General features: G+C 38.2%; 1 non-coding gene across 1 annotated transcript; it reads right to left on the bottom strand.

Annotated features, from left to right (window-relative positions):
- Positions 1 to 9,585: 9,585 nt before the first annotated feature.
- On the bottom strand, positions 9,586 to 9,692 carry LOC122690979. Its single transcript, XR_006340230.1, has one exon. It is a non-coding gene; the product is annotated as a U6 spliceosomal RNA (small nuclear RNA).
- Positions 9,693 to 12,764: the final 3,072 nt, after the last annotated feature.

The following is a 12,764-nucleotide window of genomic DNA, read 5'->3' as shown; positions in this document are numbered from 1 at the left end:
AAAAAGAGAGAAGACACAAATAAATAAAATCAGAGAGAGAAGTTACAACTGGTATCACAGAAATGCAAAGAATTGTAAGAGATTCTTAAGAACAATTATATGCCAATAAAATGGACAATCAAAAAAAGGGGACACTTTCTACAAATGTATAACCTCCTCTTATGGCAGAAAGTGAATAAAAACTAAAGAGCCTCTTGAAAATGAAAGAGGAGAGTGAAAAAGTTGGCTTAAATTTCAACATTCAGAAAACTAAGGTCATGGCATCTGGTCCCATCACTTCATGGCAAATAGATGGGGAAACAGGGCTGACTTTATTTTTCTGGGGTCCAAAATCACTGTGGATGGTGATTGAAGCCATGAAATTAAAAGACACTTACTCCTTGGAAGGAAAGTTATGACCAACCTAGATAGCATATTAAAAAGCAGTGACATTACTTTGCCAACAAAGGTCCATCTAGTCAAGGCTATGGCTTTTCCAGTGGTCATGTATGGATGTGAGAGTTGGACTATAAAGAAAGCTAAGCACCGAAGAATTGATCCTTTTTAACTGTGGTGTTGGAGAAGACTCTTGAGAGTCCCTTGGACTGCAAGGAGATCCAACCAGTCCATCCTAAAGGAGATCAGTCCTGGGTGTTCATTGGAAGGACTGATGTTGAAGCTGAAACCCCAATACTTTGGCCACCTGATGTGAAGAGCTGACTCATTAGAAAAGACCCTGATGCTGGGAAAGATTGAGGGCAGGAGGAGAAGGGGACAACAGAGGATGAGATGGTAGGATGTCATCACCGACTCGATGGACAAGGGTTTGGGTGGACTCCGGGTGTTGGTGATGGACAGGGAGGCCTGGTGTGCTGTGGTTCATGGGGTCACAAAGAGTCGGACATGACTGAGCAACTGAACTGACTGAACTGATAACCTCCCCCAGACTAAGTGAGGAAAAAAAAATAGAAAATATTAACAATTATGTGTAATGAAATTGAATCTGGAATAAAACAATATTCCCAATAAATAAAAGTCCTGAACCAGACCATTTCATGATTAAATTCTACCAAACATTTAAAGAAGAGTTAACATAAATCCTCCTGAAATTATTCCAAAAAATTTAAGAGGAAGGAATACTTCTGACCTCATTCTACACGGGCAATGTCACACTGATGTCAAAACCAGGTAAAGATACCATAAGGAAAGAAAATTACAGGTCAATATTGGTTGTAACTTTTCTCTGATGAATATAGATCCAAAAATCCTCAGAAAAAGACAAGTCAGAAAAAACGTCCCCTACATATGAACCTTCAAATTATGAACTTTCAAAGTTGTGAATGTGCTTTCACATATCCAGTCGTGTAAGTTAGTTCACATGTCTGGCATACATTGTCATGTGCATGCATCCTCCTCAAGTGGTTGTGCCTTTATGCACAATGTGTAAAGTATTGTGTGGAATACAGTAGTATACTATCTTTATTTCAGACCCAGGATATCCAGAATCAAGCATAAAAGCAGTGGTGTTGTAGTAATAGTACTGCTAAGAAGCATCAAGTGATAGTGATAGAAACAAAAGTGAAAATAATTGAGAGAGTGGAGTGCAGTGAAAAGATGGTAGATGTTACTCATTCCTTATAACATTGAACTCTTTGCTGTGCAACATGAGGAGCTTGCTAATGAAGATGTGATGTAACTGAAGGCCCAGAGAAAGGTCAAAGAAAAGCAGGAAGAAGTAGTAACTGAGGAAACAAAGAGAGTCACAATTCAGGAATTAGCAGGGGATTTTTTTGTTTGGGGAGGCATTGTTAGTTTCTGAGGCCCAGGACAGCTGTTCAGAATGCAATCCAGTGATACCATATGGTCTATGATGAGAAGAAAACGGCTACTACCCAGATATCACGGATCATTTTTTCAAGAAGGTAGATAGAATTGAAACCAGCAGGGAACCAGAACCTGTGCCATCAACATCAGTTATGAGTGAAATTACAGCTTGCCCTCTGTCTCTTATTGCTGACAATCCTTAAGCTCTAATATCTCCTACCTCCTCTCCCTCCTCCAGTCAGTAACTCTTCTTGTTTGTTCACTTAATGCTGGCCCCTGTATGCCAGCTGTTGTACTGTACTCCGGTACTTTTCAAGGTACTATACTGTAAGAGTAAAAGTGTTTTCTTTATTTTTTGTTTTTTTTTTAATGTATCATTTGTGTTAAAAGTATTATAAACCTGTTACAGTCCAATACTATATAGCTGATTGTGTTAACTGAGTATCTAGGCTAACTTTGCTGCACTTTCAAACAAATTGCACTCTCAGAATGAAACTCTTCCACATGTAGGGAACTTACAGTATTAGCAATCCAAATTAACAGTACATGAAAAGGATCATACACTATGATGAAGTGGGATTTATCCCAATGTTTCAAATCTGGTTCAATATTGGCAAAACAATCAGTGTGATACACAACATTTACAAATAGAAGAAAAATTATATAATAATCTCAATAGATGAACTTTTGACAAAATTCAGCATCCATTTACGATAATAACTATCAACAAAGTGGTTATAGAGGTAACATGAAAGTGAAAATGAAAGTCACTCAATTGTGTCCGATTTTTTGCGATCCCATGGACTATACAGTCCAAGGAATTTTCCAGGCCAGAATACTGGAGTGGGTAGCTGTTCCCTTCTCCAGGGGATCTTCCCAACCCAGGGATTGAATCCAGGTCTCCTGCATTGCAGGAGGATTCTTTACCAGCTGAGCCACAGGGGAAGCATGCCTCAACATAATTAATGCCACATATGACAAACTAACAGACAACATCATACCCAGTGGTGAAAAGCTGACAGCATTTTCTCTACGATCGGGAACAAAACAAGGTTGCCCACTCTAGCTACTTTTTCTCAACATAATATTTGAAGTCCTCAACAACAGCAATCAGACAGGAAAAAATAAATAAAAGGAATCTAAATATTAATGGAAAAAGCAAAACTGTCACTGTTTACAGATGACATGATACTAAACTTACTATATAAAATCCTAAAGATGCCACCAAAACATTAGTAGAACTAATAAATAAATTCAGTAATACTGTAGGACACAATTTAAAATCGAGAAATTTTTTGTGTTTCTCTAGACTAACAGTAAATTATTAGAAAGAGAAATTAAGAAAATGATCTCATTTGTAGTTGCACCAAAAGAATAAAATACCTAGGAATAAATCTATGCAAAGAGGATTTGTACCCAGAATCCTATAAGACACTGGTGAAAGAAGTTGAAGGTCATACAAACAAATGGATAGATACACTGTGCTCATGGATTGAAAGTATTAATGTTGTTAAAATGACCACACTACTCAAGGCAATCTATAGATTCAATGTAATCTATATCAAAATACCAAAGGCATTTCATTTTCACAGAATGGCCACAAATAATACAGAATTTGTTTGGAAACACAAAAGACCCTTGATAACCAAAAATTCTTGAGAAAGAAGAACAAAGCTGAAGGTCTCACACTTCATGATTTCAATATATACTACAAAGTTACAGTAATCAAAACTGTACAGTATTGGCACGAAAACAGGTACATAGATAAATGGAACCAAATAGAAAGCCCAGAAATAACCCCATGCACCTATGTCAATTAATCTATGACAGATAGAGCAGGAATAAATAATAGAGAAAACACAAGTGGTGCTGGAAAAACTGGACAGCTACATATATCATATCCAACTTTTTGTGACCCCTTGGACTATACAGTCCATGTAATTTTCCATGCCAGAATACTAGAGTGGGTAGCCATTTCATTTTCCAGAGGATCTTCCCAACCCAGGGAAGGTCTCCCATATTGCAGGTGGATTCTTTACCAGCTGAGCCACCAGAGAAGCCCATAAAATAATCAGTTTGCTTCTTAACACCATACATTAAAATGAACTCAAAATGGATTAAAGACTTAAATGTAAAACCTGTAAGACCTGAAACTATAAAACTCCTAGAAGGAAACATAGACAGTATGCTCTTTGGCATCTGTCGTAGCAATATTTTTTTGCCTATGTCTCCTCAGATAAGGGAAACAAGAGCAAATATTTTAAAAATGGGACCTAATCAAACTAAAAACTTTTCACACTGTGAAGGAAACTGTCAACAAAATGAAAATGCAACCTACTTAATGGGAGAAAGTATTTGCAAAAGGCATATCTGATTTGGGGTTAATATACAAAATATACAAAGAATTCACACAACTCAACATAAAAAAAAACTAGTAAAAAATAGAGAAACTGAATAGACATTATTGAAAAAAAGACATACAGATGTACAACAGACACAGGAAAAATGCTCAACATTAATAATCAACATGGAAATACAAATTAAAACCACAGTGAGATATCACCTCAAATCTGTCAGAATTGCTATCATCGAAAAGACCACAAATACAAGGATTTGTATATGGAGAAAAGGGAACCCTCATGCACTGTTGGGATTGTAAATTAGTGCAGCTACATGGAAAATAGTTTGGAGTGTCCTCTGAAAGTTAAAAATAGAATTACCGTGTGATCTAGCAATTCTACTTCTGGGTATTTAAAAAAAAACAAAAACAAAAACAAAACCACTAATTCCTAAAGTCAAATGCTCTTCAATGTTCTTTGCAGCATTATTTACAACAGCCAAGATATAGAATCAATATGTTCTTTGTTCATATTGTCTTTCACTCTTTTTTGCCTTTTGTTGTTTTAATTGAACAATTTTATGATTCTGTTTTCTCTCCTTTCTTAGAATATCAGTTATACATTTTCAGTGGTTGTCCTAGAATTTACAGGGCTTCCTAGTGGCTCAAATGGTAAAGAATGTGCCTGTATTGCAAGAGATTCCTGGGTTGGGAAGATCCCCTGGAAAAGGGAATGGCTAACCACTCCAGTATGCTTGCCTGAAGAATTCCATGGACAGAGGAGCTTGGTGGGCTACAGTTCATGGGATCGCAAAGAGCTGGACATAACTGAGTGATTAACACTTTAGAATTTTCAATATACATTTGTAACTAATCCAAGGGTATTTTCACATAACATTGTACCTCTTCAAAGGTAGTGTATCTTATAACAACAAAACAATCCTTGCTCCTTCTTCTTATCTCTAGTATCATTCTTGTTATTTCGTTTATATATAATTATAGGGGACTGGAATGCAAAAGTAGCAAGTCAAGAAACACCTGGAGTAACAGGCAAATTTGGCCTTGGAGTACGGAATGAAGCAGGGCAAAGGCTAACAGGGTTTTGCCAAGAGAATGCACTGGTCATAGCAAACACCCTCTTCCAACAATACAAGAGAAGACACTACACATGGACATCACCAGATGGTCAACATCGAAATCAGATTGATTATATTCTTTGCAGCCAAAGATGGAGAAGTTCTATACAGTCAGCAAAAACAAGACCGGGAACTGACTGTGGCTCAGATCATGAATTCCTTATTGCCAAATTCAACTTAAAATGAAGAAAGTAGGGAAAACCACTAGACCATTCAGGTATGATCTAAATCAAATCCCTTATGACTACACAGTGGAAGTGAGAAATAGATTTAAGGGACTAGATCTGATAGACAGAGAGCCTGATGAACTATGGACGGAGGTTCATGATATTGTACAGGAGACAGGGATCAAGATCATCCCCATGGAAAAGAAATGCAAAAAGGCAAAATGGTTGTCTGAGGAGGCCTTACAAATAGCTGTGAAAAGAAGAGAATGGAAAAGCAAAGGAAAAAAGGAAAGATATTCCCATTTGAATGCAGAGGTCCAAAGAATAGCCAGGAGAGATAAGAAAGCCTTCCTCAGCGATCAATGCAAAGAAATAGAGGAAAACAACAGAATGGGAAAGACTAGAGACCTCTTCAAGAAAATTAGAGATACCAAGGGAACATTTCATGCAAAAATGGGCTTAATGAAGGACAGAAATGGTATGGACCTAACAGAAGCAGAAGATATTAAGAAGAGGTGGCAAGAATACACAGAAGAACTGTACAAAAAAGATCTTCATGACCCAGATAATCATAATGGTGTGATCACTCACCTAGAGCCAGACATCCTGGAATGTGAAGTCAAGTGGGCCTTAGAAAGCATCACTACGAACAAAGCTAGTGGAGGTGACGGATTTCCAGTTGAGCTATTTCAAAACCTGGAAGATGATGCTGTGAAAGTGCTGCACTCAATATGCCAGCAAATTTGGAAAACTCAGCAGTGGCCATGGGACTGGAAAAAGTCAGTTTTCATTCCAATCCCTAAGAAAGGCAATCCCAAAGAATGCTCAAACTACTGCACAATTGCACTCATCTCACATGCTAGTAAGGTAATGCTCAAAATTCTCCAAGCCAGGCTTCAGCAATACGTGAACTGAGAACTTGCAGATGTTCAAGCTGGATTTAGAAAAGGTAGAGGAACCAGAGATCAAATTGCCAATATCTGCTGGATCATTGAAAAAGCAAGAGAGTTCCAGAAAAACATCTATTTCTGTTTTATTGACTATGCCAAAGCCTTCGACTGTGTGGATCACAATAAACTGTGGAAAATTCTGACGGAGATGGGAACACCAGACCACCTGACCTGCCTCTTGAGAAACCTGTATGCAGGTCAGGAAACAACAGTTAGAGCTGGACATGGAACAACGACTGGTTCCAAATAGGAAAAGGAATATGTCAAGGCTGTATACTGTCACCCTGCTTATTTAACTTATATGCAGAGTACATCATGAGAAACGCTGGACTGGAAGAAGCACAAGCTGGAATCAAGATTGCCAGGAGAAATATCAATAACCTCAGATATGCAGATGACACCACCCTTATGGCAGAAAGTGAAGATGAACTAAAAAGCCTCTTGATGAAAGTGAAAGAGGAGAGTGAAAAAGTTGGCTTAAAGCTCAACATTCAGAAAACTAAGATCATGGCATCTGGTCCCATCACTTCATGGGAAATAGATGGGGAGACAGTAGAAACAGTGTCAGACTTTATTTTGGGGGCTCCAAAATCACTGCAGATGGTGATTGCAGCCATGAAATTAAAAGACACTTACTCCTTGGAAGGAACGTTATGACCAAACTAGATAGCATATTAAAAAGCAGATACATTACTTTGCCAACAAAGGTCCATCTGGTCAAGGCTATGGTTTTTCTAGTAGTCATGTATGGATGTGAGAGTTGGACTGTGAAGAAAGCTGAGCACTGAAGAACTGATGCTTTTGAACTATGGTGTTGGAGAAGACTCTTTTTATTTTCATTTATTTTTATTAGTTGGAGGCTAAATACTTGACAATATTGTAGTGGTTTTTGTCATATATTGACATGAATCAGCCATGGATTTACATGTATTCCCCATCCTGACCCCCCCTCCTACCTCCCTCTCTGCCCGATCTCTCTGGGTCTTCCCAGTGCACCAGGCCCGAACACTTGCCTCATGCATCCAACCTGGGATGGTGATCTGTTTCACCCTTGATAATATACATGTTTCGATGCTGTTCTCTCGAAACATCCCACCCTCGCCTTCTCCCACAGAGTCCAAAAGTCTGTTCTGTACATCTGGGTCTCTTTTTCTGTTTTGCATATAGGGTTATCATTACCATCTTTCTAAATTCCATATATATGTGTTAGTATACTGTAATGGTCTTTATGTTTCTGGCTTACTTCACTCTGTATAATGGGTTCCAGTTTCATCCATCTCATTAGAACTGATTCAAACGAATTCTTTTTAATGGCCGAGTAATATTCCATGGTGTATATGTACCACAGCTTCCTTATCCATTCATCTGCGGATGGGCATCTAGGTTGCTTCCATGTCCTGGCTATTATAAACAGTGCTGCAATGAACATTGGGGTGCACCTGTCTCTTTCAGATCTGGTTTCCTCAGTGTGTATGCCCAGAAGTGGGATTGCTGAGTCATATGGCAGTACTATTTCCAGTTTTTTAAGAAATCTCCACACTGTTCTCCATAACAGCTGGACTAGTTCGCATTCCCACCAACAGTGTAAGAGGGTTCCCTTTTCTCCACACCCTCTCAAGCATTTATTGCTTGTAGACTTTTGGATAGCAGCCATCCTGACTCGAATGTAATGGTATCTCACTGTGATTTTGATTTGCATTTCTCTGATAATGAGTGATGTTGAGCATCTTTTCATGTGTTTGTTAGCCATCTGTATGTCTTCTTTGGAGAAATGTCTGTTTAGTTCTTTGGCCCATTTTTTGATTGGGTCATTTATTTTTCTGGAATTGAGCTTCAGGAGTTGCTTGTATATTTTTGAGATTAATCCTTTGTTTGTTGCTTCGTTTGCTATTATTTTCTCCCAATCTGAGGGCTGTCTTTTCACCTTGCTTATAGTTTCCTTTGTTGTGCAAAAGCCTTTAAGTTTCATTAGGTCCCATTTGTTTATTTTTGCTTTCATTTCCAATATTCTGGGAGGTGGGTCATAGAGGATCCTGCTGTGATTTATGTCGGAGAATGTTTTGCCTATGTTTTCCTCTAGGAGTTTTATAGTTTCTGGTCTTACATTTAGATCTTTAATCCATTTTGAGTTTATCTTTGTGTATGGTGTTAGAAAGTGTTCTAGTTTCATTCTTTTACAAGTGGTTGACCAGTTTTCCCAGCACCACTTGTTAAAGTGGTTGTCTTTTTTCCACTGTATATCCTTGCCTCCTTTGTTGAAGGTAAGGTGTCCATAGGTTCGTGGATTTATCTCTGGGCTTTCTACTCTGTTCCATTGATCTATATTTCTGTCTTTGTGCCAGTACCATACTGTCTTGATGACTGTGGCTTTGTAGTAGAGTCTGAAGTCAGGCAGGTTGATTCCTCCAGTTCCATTCTTCTTTCTCAAGATTACTTTGGCTATTCAAGGTTTTTTGTATTTCCATACAAATTGTGAAATTATTTGTTCTAGTTCTCTGAAAAATACCGTTGATAGCTTGATAGGGATTGCATTGAATCTATAGATTGCATTGGGTAGAATAGCCATTTTGACAATACTGATTCTTCCAATCCATGAACACGGTATGTTTCTCCATCTGTTTGTGTCCTCTTTGATTTCTTTCATCAGTGTTTTATAGTTTTCTATGTATAGGTCCTTTGTTTCTTTAGGTAGATATACTCCTAAGTATTTTATTCTTTTTGCAATGGTGAATGGTATTGTTTCCTTAATTTCTCTTTCTGTTTTCTCATTGTTAGTGTATAGGAATGCAAGGGATTTCTGTGTGTTAATTTTATATCCTACAACTTTACTATATTCGTTGGTTAGCTCTAGTAATTTTCTAGTAGAGTCTTTAGGGTTTTCTATGTAGAGGATCATGTCATCTGCAAACAGTGAGAGTTTCACTTCTTCTTTTCCTATCTGGATTCCTTTTACTTCTTTTTCTGCTCTGATTGCTGTGGCCAAAACTTCCAAAACTATGTTGAATAGTAGTGGTGAGATTGGGCACCCTTGTCTTATTCCTGATTTTAGGGGAAATGCTTTCAATTTTTCACCATTGAGGGTAATGTTTGTTGTGGGTTTGTCATATATAGCTTTTATTATGTTGAGGTATGTTCCTTCTATTCCTGCTTTATGGAGAGTTTTAATCATAAATGGGTGTTGAGTTTTGTCAAAAAATATGGAACGCTTCACGAATTTCCATGTCATCCTTGCGCAGGGGCCATGCTAATCTTCTGTGTATCGTTCCAATTTTAGTATATGTGCTGCCGAAGCGAGCACGGAGAAGACTCTTGAAAGTCCCTTGGACTGCAAGGAGATCCAACCAGTCCATCCTAAATGAGATGAGTCCTGGGTGTTCATTGGAAGGACTGATGCTGCAGCCAAAGTTCCAATACTTTGGCCACCTGATGCGAAGAGTTGACTCATTGGAAAAGACCCTGATGCTGGAAGGGACTGGGGGCAGGAGGAGAAGGGGACGACAGAGAATGAGATGGCTGGATGGCATCACTGACTTGATGGGCATGAGTTTGAGTAAACTCTGGGAGTTTGTGATGGGCAGGGAGGCCTGGCGTGCTGCGATTCATGGGGTCGCAAAGAGTCGGACACGACTGAGCGACTGAACTGAACTGAACTGAACTGATACTTAAATATATATATATATATTTACTATATATATATACACACACACTATATATAAGCATATATTATTTATACACTGTATCTGTTTTTATTTTGAATAAACTGTTACCTGTTAGCTCAACTAAGAAAAAGAAAACTTTTAATTTTATCTTTATTCCTTCTTTGATACTTTTTCTTTCTTCCTGTAGATTCAAGATTTTGACCTATATTATTTACCTTCTCTCCATAGAACATCTTTTAACATTTCTTGAAAAGTAGGTCTACTAGCAACAAATTCCCTCATTTTTTCTTTGCTTGAGAAAGTCTTTATTTCTCTTTCACTTTTGAAGAATAATTTTGTTGGGTACAGAATTCTAGGTTAGTAGTTACTTCCTCTCAATACTTTAAATATTACATTCCACTCTCATCTTACTTGTATGGTTCTGAAGAGAAATTGGATATAATTCTTATCTTTATTCCTCTATAGGTAAGGTGTTTTCTCCCCCTTTGGCTTCTTTTAGGATTTTTCTTTATGTTTTACTTTTTGTAACTTGAAAATGATATACTTAGTTATTGCTTTTTGGATATTTAACCTGCTAGGTATTCTTTGAGCTTCCTGCATCTACGTTTGGTGTCTGACATTAATTTGCAGAAATTCTCAGTCATTATTGTTTAAAATATTTTTTTAATTCCTGTCTTCCTTCTCCATCTGATATTCTAGTTCAGAAGGTTTTCTTAGTCTTTGGATTTTTTTTAATCTTTGTTTTCTTTTAGGTTTTTTAGGATTCTACTGGTATATCTTCTAGCATAGAGATCCCCTTTTTACCCATAACTAATCTACTAAGAGGCCTATCAAAGGGATTCTATGTTTTTGTTATAGTGTTTTCTTATCTTTAGAATTTCATTTTGTTTCTTTTTCTGGGGTTTCTATCCCTCTGTTTGCATTGATCATGTGTTCTTGCATGCTGTCTACTTCATCAATTAAAGCCCTAATTGCAGTTGCTTTAAATTCTCTGTCTGGTAATTCCAACACCCTTGCCATATCTGGTTCTGTTGCTTGGTGTGTTTCTTCAAATTGTATTTTTAATTTTTGACTTTCCTTATAATTTTTTTCTTGATAGCTGGACAAAATATACAAGGTTAAAATATGTTGCAAATAGGCCTTTATTAATGTAGAGGTGAAGTGTGGGTGTGGGAAGCATACTATAGTTCTATGAGTAGGTTCTAGTATTTTATTACGCATATACCTCTGGATTTTGAACTTCATGAGTGTTTCTCAGTCTTTTTCTCTCTCCTTTAGTGGGAGAGCATGACTAGAGACAGCTAGATTTGTATATTTCTCTTACACTGGAACATTCTGATAATATTCTAGCAGGTTACTCGGATTAATAAGGTTTCCCTGAGGGCAGCCCTTGTTAAGAGCAGTTCTCTGGAGTACCTCAAAATGGTTCTTTTTCCCTACCCTCTGCTGGAAACCTGAGGGAATTTTTCTCTGGTACTTACTATGGAAACTGATTGAGCTCCTGGAGGTAAATCCCACAGTACGCTGGGACCCTACCACAACTGGGTTGCTATGGAGTTTTTAAGAGTTTTCTGCATTTAGACTCCAGCAAACTGTCAACTACAGTTCCAAACCCCTGGCACTGGTTCCCATGGTGATTTCTGCTGGTAAGTCTCTGCTGAAGTAATCTATGATAATCTTTATTTGGCTGTCTGTCTCTAATCTTAGCAGCAGCAGTTTGCCTTGTGTCTTCTTTGCTTTGTGTCTTCATTTCTCTCATGGATTCAAGAAGATTTGTTGATGCTTTGATCTGTTCAGCTTTTTACTTGTTGTTAGGATGGAGTGGCAATTTCCTAACTCTTTATGAGGAACCAGAAGCAAGAAGTTCAATTATTATATTTTTAAACTCTGGGATTTTAATTTTCTAAGAAGCAATAGTTTCTGAGTTCAGTGTTTGATATTTGTTCTGACCCTAAGAGGGCTCCTCAAGCTGTGTTTTTCCCAAGTTCTCTCTTGTAAACTAGCCTGCCCACAGCCTAGACTGTATCTTTATTAAAATCCTTGAACCTCCTCCCAATCCTCTCAACTGCTTTTCACTGCAACCTCCACCACTCTTGAGAGTTTCCTTAGGTTTGTACATCTTCAAGATCTGTTGCAAATAGAATCAGTTCCTTTGGTAAGAGATTAGGATCTGTCTGTTTTATGGTTGCTTCTCTCCCCTGCACCCCAGGCAAAATCCCAGAGCCAATGCTCTGGAGCTGGATGAGGAAATGGCAATCTTCTCTCTGAGCAATATTCCCACTCCAGGAGCTAATCTTCTGGTGGAGGGGGCACTTAGTAACCTGAAGTCCTCTTGGCTTTCCTTTCCTGCCATGGAATTCCCACCTCATGAGGCAGGGAAAGGACAACAAGGGCTCCAGTATTCTCAGCATGCCTCATTAAGGCTGAGTCTCCATGCCATGAGTGGAGGCTGCATGGAAGAAGTGAGACACCACCTCTTGACCACAGTCACCCAAGACTTAGGCTTAGCAATGGGTAGCTGAGGACAGGATGTGAAACGCTGAAGTCTTGCTTCTCATGGGAAGAAAATCCTCTGATTGGGAGCTGAGGGAGAGGGAACTCTGTGTTATCAGCTGCAGAAGTCTGGAGTGCAGTTACCCAACTTGCACTAAAATGGGGATGGAGGATGTGGTCTTGGTTCAAACACCACAGATTCTTACCATTTTAACTGA

The sequence above is a fragment of the Cervus elaphus genome, chromosome X, assembly GCF_910594005.1.
Source record: "Cervus elaphus chromosome X, mCerEla1.1, whole genome shotgun sequence".
In the NCBI taxonomy this organism is placed as follows: Eukaryota; Metazoa; Chordata; class Mammalia; order Artiodactyla; family Cervidae; genus Cervus; species Cervus elaphus.
Note: the sequence above shows the minus strand (reverse complement) of the source record. Positions and strands in the feature narration are given on the sequence as shown.